The 18,858-nt window shown below is 38.0% G+C and overlaps 2 protein-coding genes and 1 long non-coding RNA gene across 9 annotated transcripts in view; 2 read left to right on the top strand and 1 right to left on the bottom strand.

Annotated features, from left to right (window-relative positions):
* The window catches only part of LOC127953117 (NACHT, LRR and PYD domains-containing protein 3), a 117,596-nt gene that overhangs the window by 20,617 nt on the left and 78,121 nt on the right, over positions 1 to 18,858 (bottom strand). The window lies entirely within an intron of this gene.
* LOC127953131 (SEC14-like protein 1) overlaps positions 1 to 18,858 on the top strand; it is a 105,942-nt gene that overhangs the window by 54,461 nt on the left and 32,623 nt on the right. The window lies entirely within an intron of this gene.
* Positions 12,642 to 17,924, top strand: LOC127953180 (uncharacterized). The gene is made up of 5 exons (XR_008153102.1): positions 12,642 to 14,110; positions 14,842 to 14,910; positions 15,057 to 15,087; positions 15,191 to 15,278; positions 16,283 to 17,924. It is a non-coding gene; the product is annotated as an uncharacterized LOC127953180 (long non-coding RNA).

Genomic DNA, 18,858 nt, shown 5'->3' with positions numbered 1-18,858 from the left:
AGTGCAGTATGCCTTGCGAAAGCTAGACAGAAAATACCAGCAATTTTACGCGCCTATAAGACCCAGTGATGTCGAAAGCGACCTCTTATGCTGCGTTCACACCAAACGCGAATAGTCTGGTGCGAATGATTTCAATGTTAATGTTTTTCCAATGTTCAATGACAGCGACTGGCTTTTGTGGTGGAAAATTGGCAGTAATACCCCCACCTTGCGCAGCTGTACCATTTAAAGTTTCATTTTTTTTTTAACAGTAGTTTGAAATGGATTGAATCATTATTTAAAATAATCTTGGAGGTTTTTGAATTGCCTAAATCATAAATGCAGCCGGGTTGAAGTCTGCAGTGATGTTTTAATTTTGTTATGGCAGCCGTCCCCTCTGCATATATATTTTTTCGAGAATGTTGCACTCCTGTTGCTGTATGTTATTCTGCACAAAACTTCATGCCAATAAATAAGAAATATTGCTGACTTGTGCGTTTCCAGCGCTCTCTTTACATTTGTCCATTATTTGACATTGAAAAAGGAAACAACTTTTTATTTTAGACATGGAAAATTTATTTTACAATCGATTCAATGAACACTTATGTTTTAAAAATCGAAGATGTTTTTTTCACAAAAGTGACAGCCCTAATCCCTTTATGACCACCATGTACCCATCCTCTGATGGCTACTTCCAGCAGGATAATGCACCATGTCACAAAGCTCGAATCATTTCAAATTGGTTTCTTGAACATGACAATGAGTTCACTGAACTAAAATGACCACCACAATCACCAGATCTCAACACAATAGAGCATCTTTGGGATGTGGTGGAACGGGAGCTTCGTGCCCTAGATGTGCATCCCACAAATCTCCATCAACTGCAAGATGCTATCCTATCAATATGGGCCAAAGATTTCTAAAGAATGCTTTCAGCACCTTGTTGAATCAATGCCACGTAGAATTAAAGGAACACTCAGACTTTTTAGGACTTTAGCTTATTCACAGTATCCCCGAGAGTTAGATAAGTCCATATATACCTTTTTCATTTCTGTGCGTTCTGTAAGTGTTATTTGACGCACCCACCGCTAGCCTAGCTTAGCACAAAGACTGGATGTAAATGGATAATGGTAGCATAGTAATCCCAATAAGTGACAAAATAATGCAAACATTTTCCTATTTACACGTTGTGATCTGTATAGTCACAGCGTTTATAAATAACAAGGCTATATGAGACAGAGACCATTTTTAATCATATAAATACTGGGAACTATATTCTCACTAGGCGTAGGAGCACAGCTAACGTTACTTGGGCGGAGTGGCTACTTGGGCGGAGTGATTAGCACAGCACACGAGACCGTAAACAAGACAAACGTGACTAACTAGCTAGACGTGACTCGTTATCATGGCTGACTTTGAGGAATAGTCAGACTCAGAGGAATTTTACTGTGTATAAAACCAAGATCCAGAACCATATAGTTCTGAGCCAGAATACACAGACGAGGAGTTACAAACTTTGGAAGCTGTAAGACCAGATACCGAACAGATTGATGTCGAAGGGAGAATCAGAACGAACATGAACTGGTGGTGTAAATGTGGAACATGCCAACCTATGCCGACAGAAACCGAGTGCCTTTGTTGTAATGAATGAGACCGGGTATTGCCATCATTGTCAAGGCTTGATGCCAATCAAAATATTTGCATCACTACCACGGAAGATTTCTCTGCCCTAATACACCCGGCAGTTGTCGTTTTTTTTTCATTGTGACAAGATCAACTGGAAGAACGCCCATGCAGAGTGAACCTAATGGTCAGCTGTCCACCAAGTAACTTAAGTGATTTTGTTATAATGATCACGAGCAGTGTGTTCATGACAACACAATAATAACAATAAAGGGGATACACGGAGCCCCTATTCACGTAATAGTGTCACTACTAAGGTTATATTACATTAGCATGGCACTGTTACAGTATGGCTAATGTTAGTCATCTCAAAACATAACGGAACACTTACCACAGCAACAGGGGATCCAATTTGTCCTGTCTTTATTATCGATGGGATGGCTGTATCATTTAGCACACGTTTCATGGTCCGTGTGGCAACTTGCATTTTTTCAAAATAGTCGTCTACAGTAAAATGTTCAGAGCAAACGAAATACTTCGTGATGGTGTTTACAGGTGTGTTTGGAACAAGTAACGTTAGCCATCGATTCATCAGGTCAGCGTTTTTGGTTGGAATTCTATGAAACATCATAGTATTACCTGGTTTCCCCTGTTTATTGTTGCAGCTCTTTACAATACAGCGAACACCCATGATTGTACACTATAAATTTACTATCTAGTAATTGCTGACTCTATTACTCCAACTGTGAGTGAACACTCTGCTCCTCACCACGGCGCGTCTCGGGTGCTGCACTAATCACTCCACCCAAGTAGCCACTCCACCCAAGTAAGTTAGCTGTGCTCCTACGTCTCATATAGCCTTGTTATTTGTACATGCTGTGACTATACAGATCACAACATGTAAATAGGAAAATGTTTGCATTATTTTGTCACCTATTGGGATTACTATGCTACCATTATCCATTTACATCCAGTCTTTGTGCTAAGCTAGGCTAGCGGTGGGTGCGTCAAATAACACTTACAGAACGCACAGAAATAAAAAAGGTATGTATGGACTTATCTAACTCTCGGGGATACTGTGAATAAGCTAAAATCCCAAAAAGTCGGAGTGTTCCTTTGAGGTAGTTCTGAAGGTGAAAGGGGGTCAAACACAGTATAAGTATAGTGTTCCTAATAATCCTTTAGGTGAGTGTAACTCTGCCGTCTCTTTATAATAAATAAAAACATATGTAAAAGTTATAAAACATTAATGTGACATCATCAAACATGCTCAATTTACAGTTGTGGTCAAACATTTATACAGACTAAATAACATAGAACATAGAAGTTTACATAGAGGAAAAATGGCTAAATGTAAATAATTGTAATAAAATAAAACAAACTACTATGTCAAATAGCTAAAATAAATAAGTAAATTATAGGACAAAAATAACTCCATTTACCATTTCAGCCATTTTATTTGTGAGAGTTTGCATCTTGAAAAATCTTGAGAGTAACGACAAAATGTACATATCATTTGTACCAAAGGTGCCTTAAGATAACCAGAAGCCCTTTTGTTACTGCTGTACTGCTGTAGCTTAGTTTTCAACTTTTTCGTTGGTGAAATAGAGCTAAAACAGGCAATACGGTGTCTAAAATGCACTTAATATTAACTTATTGTTTATAATTTTTTTATAAAAATCAAAATCACATTTGTTATGCTTATATCTGGAGAACAACTGCACTCTTAGTAAGATGTTATATTAGATTAACTATATTAAATGAAATAAATGGCTCGTGGATTTTAAAATAGATGATGTTACTTTTCTCAGCACTCCTCAGCACTGAAAGTGAACACTCGATGCTGATTGGTTACCCTGGCCTCCCCTTCTCTCTCACTTAGCGGTTGTAATTACATCAGCAGATTTGGCACATTCGCGATAGAAAAGCGGAGCTTTCATGTAATGGTATTACAACTGTGAAATTACAAACAAAAATATACACATTCTGAGACATGAACTGAAACGAATAGTAAATTGTATTTACATTAAATCTTCCTCCTTTTCACCTCAAAAATCTGCATCACATGACGAGCCGCCACTGGAACCGACTAAATCATAGTGAACGCGGGAAAATCTAAATAAGCACCCGCACTAGTGATGGCCGATTCGTGAACGAATCGTTCAATTTAACCGGTTCTTCTTAGTGAATCGGATGAACCAGTTCACCAAATCGAACTGAATCGTTTGAAACGGTTCACGTCTCCAATAAGCATTAATCCACAAATTACTTAAGCTGTTAACTTTTTTAACGTGACTGACACTCCCTCTGGGTCAGAATAAACCAATATCCTGGAGTAATTCATTTACTCAAACAGTACACTGACTGAACTGCTGTGAAGACCGAACTGAAGATGAACACCAAGCCGAGCCAGATAATGAACGAACACGCCCACTGCTGGAGCAGTTCTTGTTCTCGAGTCAAGAACCGGTTGCTTCGGTGTTCGGATCACCAGTACACTCAACCGAGAATCGTTCTGTCAGACGCGTCCGATTTGAGAACCGATGAGCTGATTCTCGTTCTCGAGTCAAGAACCGGTTGCTTCGGTTTTCGGATCACCAGTACACTCAACCGAGAATCGTTTCTGTCGGACGCGTCCGAATTGAGAGCCGATGAACTGATGATACTGCGCATGCGTGTAATTTTTTTTTTAAGTATTTTGTTAAACATCGGAAAGTGTGATAAAATAACTATATTTTATTTTGATTTTTTTTTTTTTTTTAGATGAATGTTTCCAATCTGTATATTGTATAAAATGTATAGGCCAAATGGGTTTTCAGGGAAGTTGGACCATAATTAAGACTCTAACGACTCTTATGTTTAATAGGAATAAGGGATGATTTTATGAGATATCTGTACTGTATTTATAGTTAATGATGACACATTCACAAATTGAGTTGTAGTAAACAGAACATGAACACGAGTATAGCAGCTGATGAAACTGAACTGCAGCACGTGCCGGTTAGAGTGATTCTCGTTCTCGAGTCAAGAACCGGTTGCATCGGTTTTCGGATCACCAGTACACTCAACCGAGAATCGTTTCTGTCGGATGCATCCGAATTGAGAACCGATGAACTGATGATACTGCGCATGCGCGATTCAGCGTGAAGCCAACTGACTCACAGCATGTCTGAACTGAAGTGATACTTTTGGTGATTGATTCTAATTCTGTATTAATGTTATGAGTGCGGGTATTTCGAGGGCTTGGATGAAGGGCAATCTGGCGAAACGTAAGTTCATTTAATAACAAATACATCGCAATGGATTATGTTTAGTAAGTGGATCGTGGTTTCTGCGCTGATGACACCTAATTTATTTACTTTATATCTTCAAGACTTAAATCCTCATATGCACATTATTGCTGTTACTGTATTTGGGTGTTGTTGCAAAATTCTAATGTAAACTTTTCATGATTATGAGGTTTTTAACTGACTAAAGTTATGATTAATGACTTTATATATTTTAATGTTTGAAAGACGTGACGCAATTACGTCATCGCCAATGACGTCATTACGTCGAGCGTAAAAGAACCGCTGAACCGTTTTTTTCAACCGGCTTATTGAATCGAACCATCCGAAAAAAACGGTTCGCGGAAAAGAATCGAACTTCCCATCACTAACCCGCACTAGTCTAATCTAACGTACAAGACTTGTATATGCGTACACTATGGGTGCGTGTAAGATTTTATTAAACAAACTAGGTAAACGCCTGTTAGTGATGTGTCGTTCGAGAACGAATCGTTCTTTTTGAACGAATCTTTTATGTGAACGAATCGTTCATGCAATCCACTGACTCATATTTCTCGTTCACTGAAGTTCCTCCCTCCACAGCAGCGCAGCGCTATTAGCAGCGCATGAGCACCTCGGTGAACTTCTCCGGTTACTATCGTAACCTCGGTTCCCTGAGAGGCGGGAACGAGACATTACGTCAGCTAAGACATATATGGGAACTCTTCCCTTCTCCACTTTCACTGAAATCTTATTGGCTAACGCCAGCTGGGGACAGCGGGCCAATTGACACGAAGCATGCAAATACTGGCGGGTCAGCGGGCAGTATAAAATGCATGGGCGCGAAAATTACGTCAGAATCACGACTGAACGCTAGCACAGCTGATCAAACAGCGACCACGGCGGCTAACGTAATGTCTCGTTCCTGCCTCTCAGGGAACCAAGGTTACGATAGTAACCGGAGACGTTCCCTCTCGAGGCGGTAACTCAACATTACGTCAGCTAAGACGTATATGGGAACTGTATAAAATCTGTATAAGCACTCAAGCATGAGAGTTAAACAGAGTCGACGGCGTTTGCGGTGCCTACTGCATAAACCATATATATTCCATAACACAGAGGTACTAGCCATGGTAACTACTGTATAGCTGGTTATAACAGAATGAATAAAACATAATTCACCGAAAGTAGATGTGATGCTACAGAGGGTACATCCAGCTTGTAAATCCTGTTAGGGTTAGACCAGCCAGCAGCAAAACATAAATACTGGACAGACATACCTCTAGACCAGGCCCATCAGGAAGCATTTATAGTGACCTCGCAGAATGAGCTCTGATATTAAGGGGATAATCCTTCCCCTGGCATTCGATAGCGTCCACGATCCAGTGAGAAAGTCTCTGTTTAGAAACAGCACGTCCCTTATTACATCCACCAAGCACACGAACAGCTGGTCCGACTGACGAAAGGCGGCCGAGCGATTCATATACATCCGTAAAACCCTAACTGGGTCCTGGCGCTCTGAGCATCAGCGTCACGCGGGGCTGACGGCTCAACAGATAAGGCGGGCAGGGAAACAAAATGGTGTATTGAGTGACTTCGGAACGAAACCCGGTCTCGGCCGGAGAGTGACATTACAGTCGCCAGACCCGAAACCAATGCAATATCATTCACCCAAAACTAATGAAGTTCTCCAAGGCACTTCGCCGAGGCGAGAGCAAGAAGCAAGGCAGTCTTCAGGGAAGCTCCTTAACCACAATCGAGGTTAATGGCTCAAACGGTAGTAAGAGATAGAGCCCTCAAAGCTAGAGCGAAATCCCACGGCGGCACGGACGGCGGCCAAGAAGTGCACAATCTCCTCGCTCCCCTGAGAAAACTGATTACCAGAGCGTGCTTACCGATCGTTTGCCCATCAACCGGGGAACGAAAGTGGCAATAGCGGTCACATACACCTTAGCGTGGATGGTTTCAAACTCCCGCTGTCCATACTGTGCTGTGGAAAGCGCAAAACATCCGACACGGAACAGGTCCCCGGGTCAATATAAATGTTCTCGCACAATTTTGTGAAAACTCCCCACATCTGCGCGTAGCAGCGAATGTTTGATGGTGCTCGCGACTCTGTAAGGGAGTTTAGAACTCGTGTAGAGCATCCCGCTCATTAGGGTCCCTGCAGCGGCCACACATGAAGGTTCCACAGCTCGGGGCTGGGGTGCTATATTGTGTCATTCACCTGAGACAGCAGGTCCTGTCTGAGGGGGATTCGCCATGGGGGAGCCATCACTAACTCTCTCAGGTCCGCGAACCAGGGCTGATACGACCATGAAACGGCTGAGCAGAGCGCTATTAGCCATCAGCGCGAGATCAGTTGCCGAGCGCAGATCCTTGATGACGTCAGCGCTACTGTGCCGCCATCTGCCTGAAACACCTTGAGTATTGCCCTGGCATGAAGAACAGAAGCGGTCTTCCCTCAGAAGTATAGGCTTTGTTCATCTAAGGGCCGTGAACTGCACGGCTTGGAAGGCAGGCTGTGGTCCGAACCAAATGCAGAGGGAGACGGGCACAGGTTCGGTAACAGTCTCCTCGATGGGGGGAGGGTTTCTGCACCATCCTCGTGCGTGAACATGGCCTGCAAAAACAGGGTGAGTAGTCCTCTATTGCAACTTCCACGATGACTTAGATAAGACTTCTAGCGTGAAGAAAGAGATTCTGACATAATTTTCGCTCCCATGCATTTTATACTGCCCGCTGACCCGCCAGTATTTGCATGCTTTGCGTCAATTGACCAGCTGTCCCCAGCTGGCGTTAGCCAATAAGATTTAAGTGAAAGTGGAGAAGGGAAGAGTTCCCATATACGTCTTAGCTGACGTAATGTCTCGTTCCCACCTCGAGAGGGAACTGTTTCATCCTGTCAAAGTGTTACTCAACCTCGAGCCAATAGCCTTCTATTATGAGATGTGACAGAGCATGTGATTTGTTGAATGTAGTGAACGAATACGCACTTCAATTAACTAGTTTGACTCATATGAGTCTGAACTAGATCTAGAGATCTTATCGACGTGAATGAAATGACTGACTTGAACTGATACCCATGTCATTTGTGAACGAGTTTATGATTTAGTACATCTCGTTTGAGAATGAAATGACTGAACTGGCACACATGTCGTTCGTGAATGAGTTGAATGAACGGATACGTCATTTGTGAATGAAATAAACTGGTATAGCTTATCTCGTTTGTGAACGAAATGAATGAGAGTAAACTGGGTTAGTCTGCCATTTAGAATGTCAATCTCGCAAAATGCAAAGCGCAGTTATAGGTACTGTGCACATACACTTGTTTAGATATTTAGCATACTGTACTCCACGTTTAATCGCCGATTTATGAATGTGAATATGTAATATACAAACTGTCTGACCAAACAATTAAAATGCTAATTAGGCAAGAAAACCTCGTGCTTTATTCATCTGAACAACTTAATTAGACTTTATATAAGGAATTTGATTATGCACACATTTTTATAAAGCCAGATCAGTTTTTGTAACTAGTGAATACGTTCGTTGACTTAGGACATAACACTCTTTTTTGCCACCTGCTGGCATATTTTGTGTAATACGAAAAAATTATCACTGAACGAATGAGTGAACGATTCTGAATGAATCATTTTGGTGAACGAACTGAAAATGAATGAATCTCTTGAAAGAATCATAGTTTCCACCACTAACGCCTGTATAAAACATGTGTAAACGTTATAATCGCTAGCAGCACAGACTACATCTGTGACAAAAGTAAACTTGTACACAATAATATTTTTTGGACACGATTTTTGATGACTCAGCATCATTGATATAAAAGAGAATATAATCAAGTCATCGATATTTAAAGGGACACTAAGTAGGAATTACTCCCATCTAGTGGTGAAATTGTATTTTGCATTCAAACTAATTTTGCTCTCCAGCGCCTCGCTTTTTCAAATGCGCATTGCATCTACGGTAGGCGATATGTACCAAAAAGCTTTGACAGGATGTCTTCTAATAGCACTTCGTCGAGTTTTCCTTCAGGTGAACAGGTGTGTTATTTCAAACAAACTGCAACATGACAACTAACAAACGAATGTTACAGTATGAATTACTGACTGTGGAAAACATGAAATATTGTAATTAGTAGTTATGTCTAATTTATTCGTTATATTTTCTGAATTATATGCATTGTTAGATATAAAAAAAATATTATAATATAGACTGTAACACTGACTTACCTGTCGAGAAGAAAACTGGCCACTTCAGCGTCTCTTTTGAAATCTTTATCAAGCATTAGCTCTTTCCATCTAGAAAAAGCTTCCCCGACATTAACTCTTGTTTTCTGTAATCTACAGTCACGTTTCCTTTTACGTTCTATTTTTGACTGTTTTGGCGACTATGTTTTCTTCTCCTGTGGCGCGGCATATGTATGGTCCATAATAAGAATGCAATCCAGACTTTTAAACTTGCCGGTGCAGTTTCAAGCGCTTCTCACTGCTCTGCACCTATGTTTCTGGCTCTGACCGAAAACGAACTGTGGAAACGCGTTGGCTTAGTACTTTTTGTCCCTCTCTGCTATTATAGTTTTGCAAGATGGCGGAACTACATGGAAGCCTCCGTCGACCTACCCGTCCCATGTATATAAAGATAATAAATTCTTCATTTACAAGGATTAGTTTAAACATTGGCATAGGTATTTGTACACCATTGAGGGCATATTTATGAATAAAAATATTGGTTTTAGATAATAAAATACCTAAAAAGTTACTACTCGCACTGAAATGTGTGTGTCGGTGGTGGTGAGGTAAAAGAGGAGCATGCATATGGCGTCAAATCAATGACAATATTATCCGAGCGCACAACTGATGCTGGCGTGCATGCTAAATCGCTTCCGCGAGAGGAAAACTAAATCAGACGCGAGGAAACGGGAGCCCGCAAGCTCATTTCAAACTCTTGCACGCGCGTCACACGTACTCTGCGCGCAATACAAGCCCTCACGCGCAATAAAAGCCCTCGCGAGTATGAGGTGTATCTTGTGCAAAATCTGCTACGCACTAAGCAAACTGAGAGGAGAACTAACGTGTATACGCTCGCCAGCCGTCTGGCCAAAATCCCATAGTATTCAGGCGTCAGACGTAAGATATGAGACGTCAGACGTCACGGTCACGTGTTGGAGCTGCGCTCAAACTACGCGGCGGCGTGGCGGTGGCGTAGGAAAAAAATGACTTTTTTTACTTTGCGTCTGGATAACGTACGCGTGGATAAGCGTCTGGATAACGTACGTGTGGATAAGCGTCTGGATAACGTACTCGTAGATAAGCGTCTGGATAAGCGTCTGGATAACGTACGTATGGATGACGTACGTGTGAATAAGTACATTAATAATAATTTGGCGTTGTCCTATTTTGCTCTAAGTAAGGATTTAAGGTAATAATCATGATAACAGCACCTAAAGTACACATCTGTCTCCTCAGTGGAATAGTCTGGGTCCAGGATATGCAGGTGCATATGAGCCCTGGCAGTTTTGGGACATAGCTGGGGGAGAACTTCTAATTAAAACAAGGGAACGAATAGAGAGCCCTGCATAGGCCCGGCCTTTGTCCAACAGCTTGTGTGAATTCTTTGCCCAAGTCGACTGGATACCGTGACTTTTTTTCTCTCTCTCTTCCCTATTACACAGCTATTAAAATAGTTCACTTTTGATTTTTAATAGAAAAGTTGTCATTTCTATTTGTTTCTTTAAGTTAATTTTGAAATATGTTTGGAAAATTTTGCGTTTGGTAAATTCGAGTTTTTGATTTTTAAAGGAACGAGCAAGCTGCAGCTCGTTCAGACAGTAAGTTGAGCATTAGATGTTTGTTCAATTTATCCTTCTCAAACCAACAAGACTTGCCTAAAATAAACAGACATAATAGGCCTACACTTCATGCATTTCACAGTAGGCCTATTAATTTAAACATTTAACTTAGGAAAATGAGCACAGGCGCATATCCAATCGTTTGTGCGGAGAGTGAGCGCTTTGCAGGACATGGAGGAGCCAGCTTGCTTTTTTGTTTTAATGACAGTAAAAAATAAAAAATGCGCCGTCATTTTTGCTCATAAAGATAAGAGTATGCATCATTTGGAACTCCAAAGGGTCTACTTGTATATGTGTGCACTCACAATATCAACAAAACTATGCTTTTGTAAAATAAGGAAAACAAACAGGATGCGATTTCTTCTTGGTCTTTAGCAGGAGCGCTTCACCAACATGATAAATATATCTATAGAATGCTTTTTGCGTTTTAAATTACTATTTTAAAACGTAATAATTCAAATCGAAAACAAAATCTCTTTCATCATGTAATTCTAAAGATGCATTTCTCTATAAAGGCATGTACAATGAGGAGATGGCAAGTCAGGTTCGTCAAATTCATTTTTGCAACATTGACTCTGAAGACATTATTTTATTAATTAATAATACAAATATATCGCCACTGGTTTTACATTTTTCGTTTTTTTTTTTCGCTGTGCCAAAATTGTGTTTTCATTCAGCAGCCTAAGGCAGCATTTTGTGCCACGTTCAAAAATAACTGAATAAATAAGATTAATGTCATAATTTAAGAATAAAGTCAAGCTTAAGATAATAAAATTATGTTATATTGTGAAGTAAAAAAAAGTCTGTGGCATCCATCATTCTTTTAACTTTTTTTTAACTAACTCTGATCGATTCACGAGACATTCGTTTGTATTAAACTGTTCTGGGCCGGGTTTCCCGTTAACGATTGATCTTATCGCTTAAGGGCGTTTTCTACGAGTAATTTTACGATCGTTCGTTATTGTTTCACGTGCATTTCCCAAATATGCACGTAAAGCAATCTCACGTAGCCGTGCTTTAAGTGTTACTTAGGAGTTGCTATCCGTTTGTCAAGTGCTGAAATCTCACCTTAGAATGGCTCAACAGTAGTGCACGATTGCTTATTGATGTTAACCTAATGCTGCGTTCCATACAGACAACTTGGATATAATAATTATAATTAATTATAATACAGTACACTATTATATTATATTATATTATATTATAGTGTATTATACTTTACATAATCATATATAATGTACTTTATATATAGTATAGAGAGAGAGAGAGAGACGTTATTGGTTTTATGAACTTCAGCAAGTCCCCCCCCCAGTCTTTGAATCATTTACCACATTATTTCTTTTATTCGTTTTTTTTATTATTATTTTCAGTCATTTAATTTAGATGTGCTTCTATTTTTTCCTCCCCCTCTTAATTAATTAATTTCTAAATGTATTAAAAAATAAAGAAACGAGTAATAAAGTGTACAATAAAGCATAATCAAATCCTTATAATTATAATTTTTAATGAGCCGAAAAGAATACACATCACACCGCTGTTTATCAATTTGCACTGGCTTCCAATTGCTGCTCACATAAAATTGAAGGCATTGATGTTTGCCTAAAAAACTACCACTCTCTCCATCTCTTCCATCTTATCTTTTCATGTATTATGCAATTATATGTATGTATGTATGTATAAAGATATAAAGACCTCTAACACTACCTCTAACACTTCTTTTTATTTATTATATCATTTAAAAACCTATGCTACGTAGCTATACTTTGTTAACCTAACTGAGTTATAGCACTTATCATTGCTCTTTTGTTGTTTTTGATTGCTTCCACTGTCCTGGTTTGTAAGTCGCTTTGGATAAAAGCGTCTGCTAAATGAATAATGTAAATGTAAATATAATCATATTTCGCTTGAATCAAGTTAAAGGTGTAATGTGCTGATTGTCCTACAGGTAACCGCATAAATCTGTTTTCTTAAATACACTTAGGGCTTAACCATTACTCCAGAGCACCCGTAGATCGATGATTTTCAAGGGCTACTTAAGTTATGATGCTTTTGGGAAACAGACCGTGATATTAAGATCAGTAGTATGATCGTTTTTATGAACTTCTTAGGCTTACGATGCTTTTGGGAAACAGAACGTGATATTAAGATCAGTAGTATGATCGTTTTTATGAACTTCTTAGGCTTACGAAGCTTTTGGGAAACTCAGCCCAGTTTTTTTTCAACATTCATTCAAATAGTAATGTTTATTTCGTGCTGCAAATATTGAAGAGGAAAATATAATTGATTCATATGCAGTTACCAAATTATCTCACTAAATTAAGCATAAAAAGCGTAAAAAAAGACGTTTATTGTTGGTACGTAGGTTTTTGCATATATGTCCGGAACTGACTCGCTATGACAGACTCCCTGTGATCATAAGGCTTCAGTAGACATCAACACAAAAGTAGGCTACTATATAGTACCGACTTATTTTAATAGACATAATACTTGAAAATGAAAATGTGTCAAAACAGTTTAAAAAAATGTCAAATAGGCATATATAAACGTATTAATTAATTATCAATATATAGGCTATTAATTTGAACATGTAGAGTAGCCTACAAGAAACTGCTCTTGTAATAAGGAACTGGTGCTCTGCATTTAACCCATCCAAGTGCACACACACAGCAGTGAGAAGTGAACACACACCCGGAGCAGTGGGCAGCTACAGATCCAGCGCTGGGGAGCAACTGGGGTTTCAGTGCCAGGGTACTGAGTTCAGTCATGGGTACTGAGGGTGGAAGAGAGTGCTGTTCATTCACTCACTCCCACCTACAACTCCTGCCAGCACCAAGACTTGAACCGGATACCTTCTTGTAAGTAGTCCAAGTCTCTAACCATTAGGCCACAAACTTGTGCAATCTTCTGTCAAAATCAAATTCTCCAGTCAAAAACCCTTACATGATCTATCAATATCAAACTTTGGCCTCAGATGACAAAACCTACAGTACAAATACACACACTACAATTGTTTAGCTTCCTTAAATATAATAAGTTATCTTTACTTAGTTGTTATACTTACTAGGTTTTATTAAGTTACACAATTTGCTAATTTTAAGGCGAATAGAACAACATGCTGCAATGAGTAATTCTTTCTTAAAATATTCAAGTAGCTACAACAAAACCGATTACATTAATTCACCAGTGAGAGGCAGCAGTGCGCTAATGTGCAACAGGAACAAAACAACAGAAGAAGAAATAAGGACGGTGAGCATGCGCAGCAAGCAAAGTTTTGAAGCTGCGTCGAATTTGCTTAAACTAAAAAGTAGAAAGACTGTTTACATTTCACCTCTGGACAAAGAATGATTGATTACTTCTACACAATAATAATAAGGTAAGTAAAAAAAAAAAAAAATAGTGTGGATGTATCTTTCTGTGTGCTGCTAATTTGAACTGACTAACATTTGCTCCTTGTCAGCACCAGTGTTAGCAACAGGGAGCAACGATCTTTGCTATTCTGCTATTAGAATAAAAACTATAGAAATACACAACCTGTGGCACATTTGGGTAAAGGTAAAAACTTTTAAAGACTTTTTTTTAATTTAATTTCTCAAATTGAAAAATGTTTTACTAGTTAAAAATGAAAGCATGTAAATTCCGAGAAACAATTCAAGAACATGCAAGAAGTCGTCAATATGATCTTTATATGCCACTTATAGTATTAATTGTTAACAGTAATCGTTTGCAAAATTTCCTCTATAATTTTATAACACTTGTGAGGCTTTGGCCACTTTTTAGGTTAAAGTCATTTTTCAGTTTACAAATGTATTTTCATCATTTTAATACAATCATAGTCATTGCGTAACCAGACTAAAAGGTTTAAACTGAATGAGCTCGTTATTTTGCAGTAATTATTTATTTGCTGTGTTAAAAACACCAAGTACTGTAACAGAAGAAATGCTGCCTTTGAATTGGTTTTATTACTGATGCCTCAAATAGAGATGTATAGAAAATTTATTTCTATTGTTAAAAATGCAAATATCAAGAAATGAATGTGTCCTTGTTCTACAATTCACAACATTAGTGGAACTTGATTTTATATGAAGAATTATTTTTCATATTTAGGAAAAAAGCTTGTGTCATCTGTCTTCTCTGAGCAGCGGTCTTGTGATCACCGGTCTCAGTATAATAAAGGTGAGATATTTCAACAGCAGTAGAGCCGTTTTTGACTCAATCATGTGCTATGTTTTATTTGCAATTTCAAATAATTTATTGCAGTTCCAGAATACCTGTAACCATATTTCCGTATTTGTAACTGTGTTTCTTTTCACATATCTAAGAGGACACTTCACATCCTAGAACCCATAAAATGTATGATGCTACCTTAAATGTTTAATAGTTTTATTATATTTATTAATAATATTTAAAATAAACAGCGCTTATTGACTTTAATGACTTCTTTATTGACACTTAGAAAAGATTTGACAGAACTACACACCCATCTGAGGCCTACCTGTTTTAATTCATGATCACCCCGGATACTTCTACAACTAACCTGCTTGGTAAGTTCTCATAGTTAGTAACACCATTTTAGAAAAAAAATGCCTGTGTATTTGCTGGTATATTACTGAGATACCTTTATAAAGATTAATGTTGATTACATACCTAGTTCAATCAAAAATGAAAAATGTGCCATTTAATCTCCCTCCTGTCAATCTATTCCATAAAAAACTGTGCATCTTCCTGACACGAATGAAGATATTTAACCCAAATCTCTGACACCCAAGATCCCATCAAATCAATCCATTTGAATGGAGCCGATTAATCTACTTTTTGGGCCAAACTGTTCAATGAATTGTAAGGAGCAGTTTCAGTTATATTTCCACTTGAACTCTGTTAGGCATGGACTGGTGAACTGTTCTTGATCCAGAACTCACTGAACGTGCTGTAGAAAGCCTAGATGGTAGTCACTGCTCAGGGTTGGTCATTTGTTTTTGCCTAGCCACCAGTTTCTCTGCAGCTGGGCAACATGCTATTTGAGTTAAGTAAACTAGGTAATATTAAAATTAAAAGTAATATTTAATCTTTCGTAACGTGGGTGCTTTTTACATCAGGTTCGATATCTTAACTATTGCATTACTAAGGCAACGACTGACACATTTATGTTGCATTCAAAAGAGCTCTGTTGACAGCCCAACAGTGAAAAATTAAACCATATCCGTATTAGCACAGAATGGAATGGTTAAGCATTGAGAATTAAGAATGGTTTGGCCTGACAGTGGAAAAGAGGCTCAAATCTTTGAAAGAGACGTAATTGCTATATGATCAAGTGTCTAATATTTTGGGTAAATAGACATTCAGTTAAAGGACAGAAATTTATTTCACTGAAAATGTTTTTATTTGTGTTCTGAAAATAACTTAAAGTCATGGGTGAGTAAATGATGACATGAATTTCAAGTTTGGGTGAACTAACCCAATGTTATGGCAGTGTAGGCAAGACAGAAAACACTGAAAACTGATCATCCACATTTCCCTGCTAATATTGTTTTTATTTGGTTTTAAACAGGTGTCTGATGCTGATGCAGTCTGGGCACTAGTATCTGTTGGCTTGCTGACTATCACTGACGATGAAGTACTTCTCCAAATCTTGACCCAGTGTCTTCTACCATTGTTCAGGGTAGTACTGCAAAGAATAGTCTCCAGGGTCTGCCTCCAACATTTGCTTCCCGACCACCATGTGCTACGCTTGCATCACTACATGTGGGTTACTCTGATACTGTGAAGAAAACCTACAATATGATGCTTGACTTGGGACAGAAAAAAAAAAACATTGGCAACTTGTGTGGCCAACTCATTGCCGTATTTAAAATCATTGTACTGCTACCTCCATTGTTTAACATAACTAAAAGCAGATTGTTTTTGCTTTGTTTCAAAATTTTTGTAATACGAGTTAAAACTACATTGAAAAAAATATATCATCTTTAACTTTGAACTGTCACTACATTTGATTTAGGGTAATTATGTGTGTGAAGAATAGAACATTGTTGTCATGAATTTGTAATAGATTTTTGAAGTATTTAAGTTACTAGAGTAATGGTAACTTTTTTTTTTTTAAAGGCAATTGGTCAAAACTAGATTTCTGTTCAAGTAAATACAACTTAGAAATTCCAAGTTGCAGGAAATGTTACTTGATTTAGCTAAATTTAAATGAGTTGTTTGAAATACGTACATAGTATAATGTACTTAATTTAGTTGTTGAAAATAGTGATTCTGAGTTACACATTTACAACACTTATAAATAAACCTTTGTTAGTACAAATTACTATTCTTATTTCACTTTACTTGTTTTTTTTCAAGGCAATCGGTTTGCATACTTTTTTTAAATAAGGTTTACTCATTTTAATTTACAGTGCAGACAAGCTCCCTGCCCAGTGCACACTAGTGAGATAAATTCAAAACACTGTAATTGTAATAAAGTACTGTAACTATACTGTGTGATTCTTTCAGCTCTCTCTCCAGTGCTAGGATGCATTTTTAAAGCAGTCACCTGTGCTCCTGTTCATAATTTCCTGAGATGCTACTGAATGCTTGCTTATGGATAATTGTGTGTTATTTGAGTTCATACTGTGACAATAGAGTTAACTATTTGATGTGTTTGTGTTTTATGAATGATACTTTGGAGAAATCATTAAAAAAAATTGTAATGTGTGTATATATGAATTATATATGAATATTATAGAATATTATAATTTCTAAACTACTAAATTATTAAAACATTACATGATTGAAGTGTTTACTCATGGCCCATGGTCCATTGTTAATTTCGAATTTGGCCTTTGGATTTAACTATTAGTGCGTTAAGCCACTTTTCAATTTATGTTTTCTGGTGGACAAAACACTTGAACCTATACAAATGTTGTCTTTTTGGTTTATACTGTCCTTATCTTGGTGCCATTAGTTATATATGATGCTTACAAGAAAGCTGTGAATTGGTTGTTCCTGGTTGTTGTTTTACATGTGCACTTCTAAATAACATTGTAAGTTCATTGATTAGATATACTGCAGTTTAATTTTAATTTTACTCATCATATTTTCGTCAGCATCCTGAAGATTATGAAATATTTGGGGATTTGGAGGAGCTAATTGTTATAACATGCAGGTTTTTCTTTCTTTTTGCTCCCAACAAAAAAAAAAAGGAAAAAAAAAACACTTAACTACAGCACTTAAGGCATTAGACAAAATCACACACACAAATGGAGAAAAAAAAAGATATTAAAAAGGACAAGGCGCTTGACGTCACGTAGCTTCTCACGCGAGAAGGGGGGCGACGAAAGTGTTGCGCTTCTTATCACACGTCTTTGGTCACGGCAAGGTACGCGACGATCGACACGATGATTGCTTAGTTTGCAAATCAAATGCATAAACCACACCCCATACGCGAGTGCATGGTCATTCCCCACATCCTCGCGCTCGATCTACTCACCTCTGCTCGCGCAAACAATTTTATTTTTGTCAGTCATGGGGCGGGGCTTGCTGTTTTAGTCGTTATCTCAAATGTCATTGGTTATTCCCCTTTTCCTGAAAGTCAGTATTGGACGCCTGTTAGAAAATGATTAATAATTCTCTTGACTTGACACATGACTTCATCAGTGGACCAGATACATATGAGTTATCATTTCATTTGCTTGTTTAATTTATTTTTGTATTTAATGTAATTTAATGCATTGTTTATAGAGTAGATCTTTTCTAGATAATTGATTAACTGGAATTCTTCTAATTGCAGAAATTTGGCATACTGTCAAGGCAAGTACAGTAAAGAAAAAAAGCATTTACATTTTCTTTAAACCAGGGTCAAGGGAGACCAAGGACTGGAGGATGTACAGATCGCCAGGTTCATGTTTTCTTCAAGAGGGACAGACCAACATAGTTTCATATCTGGTAAAAGTGTCCATAATCAAAGGTAAAGTACAGTTGTCTGAAATTATTTAGTCCTAAATTTTGTAACTTTAGTTATCTGTAGGTAGCTTTTAATGTCACTTTTATGTAACAAAATATCTTACAATTATTAATAAATAACTGATCTGTTTTTAAACCTGTTTCTAATAGGATTGACTGCATTTGGTGTGATGTCAGAATCAAGGA

Source organism: Carassius gibelio, chromosome B3 (genome assembly GCF_023724105.1).
Source record: "Carassius gibelio isolate Cgi1373 ecotype wild population from Czech Republic chromosome B3, carGib1.2-hapl.c, whole genome shotgun sequence".
In the NCBI taxonomy this organism is placed as follows: domain Eukaryota; kingdom Metazoa; phylum Chordata; class Actinopteri; order Cypriniformes; family Cyprinidae; genus Carassius; species Carassius gibelio.
Note: the sequence above shows the minus strand (reverse complement) of the source record. Positions and strands in the feature narration are given on the sequence as shown.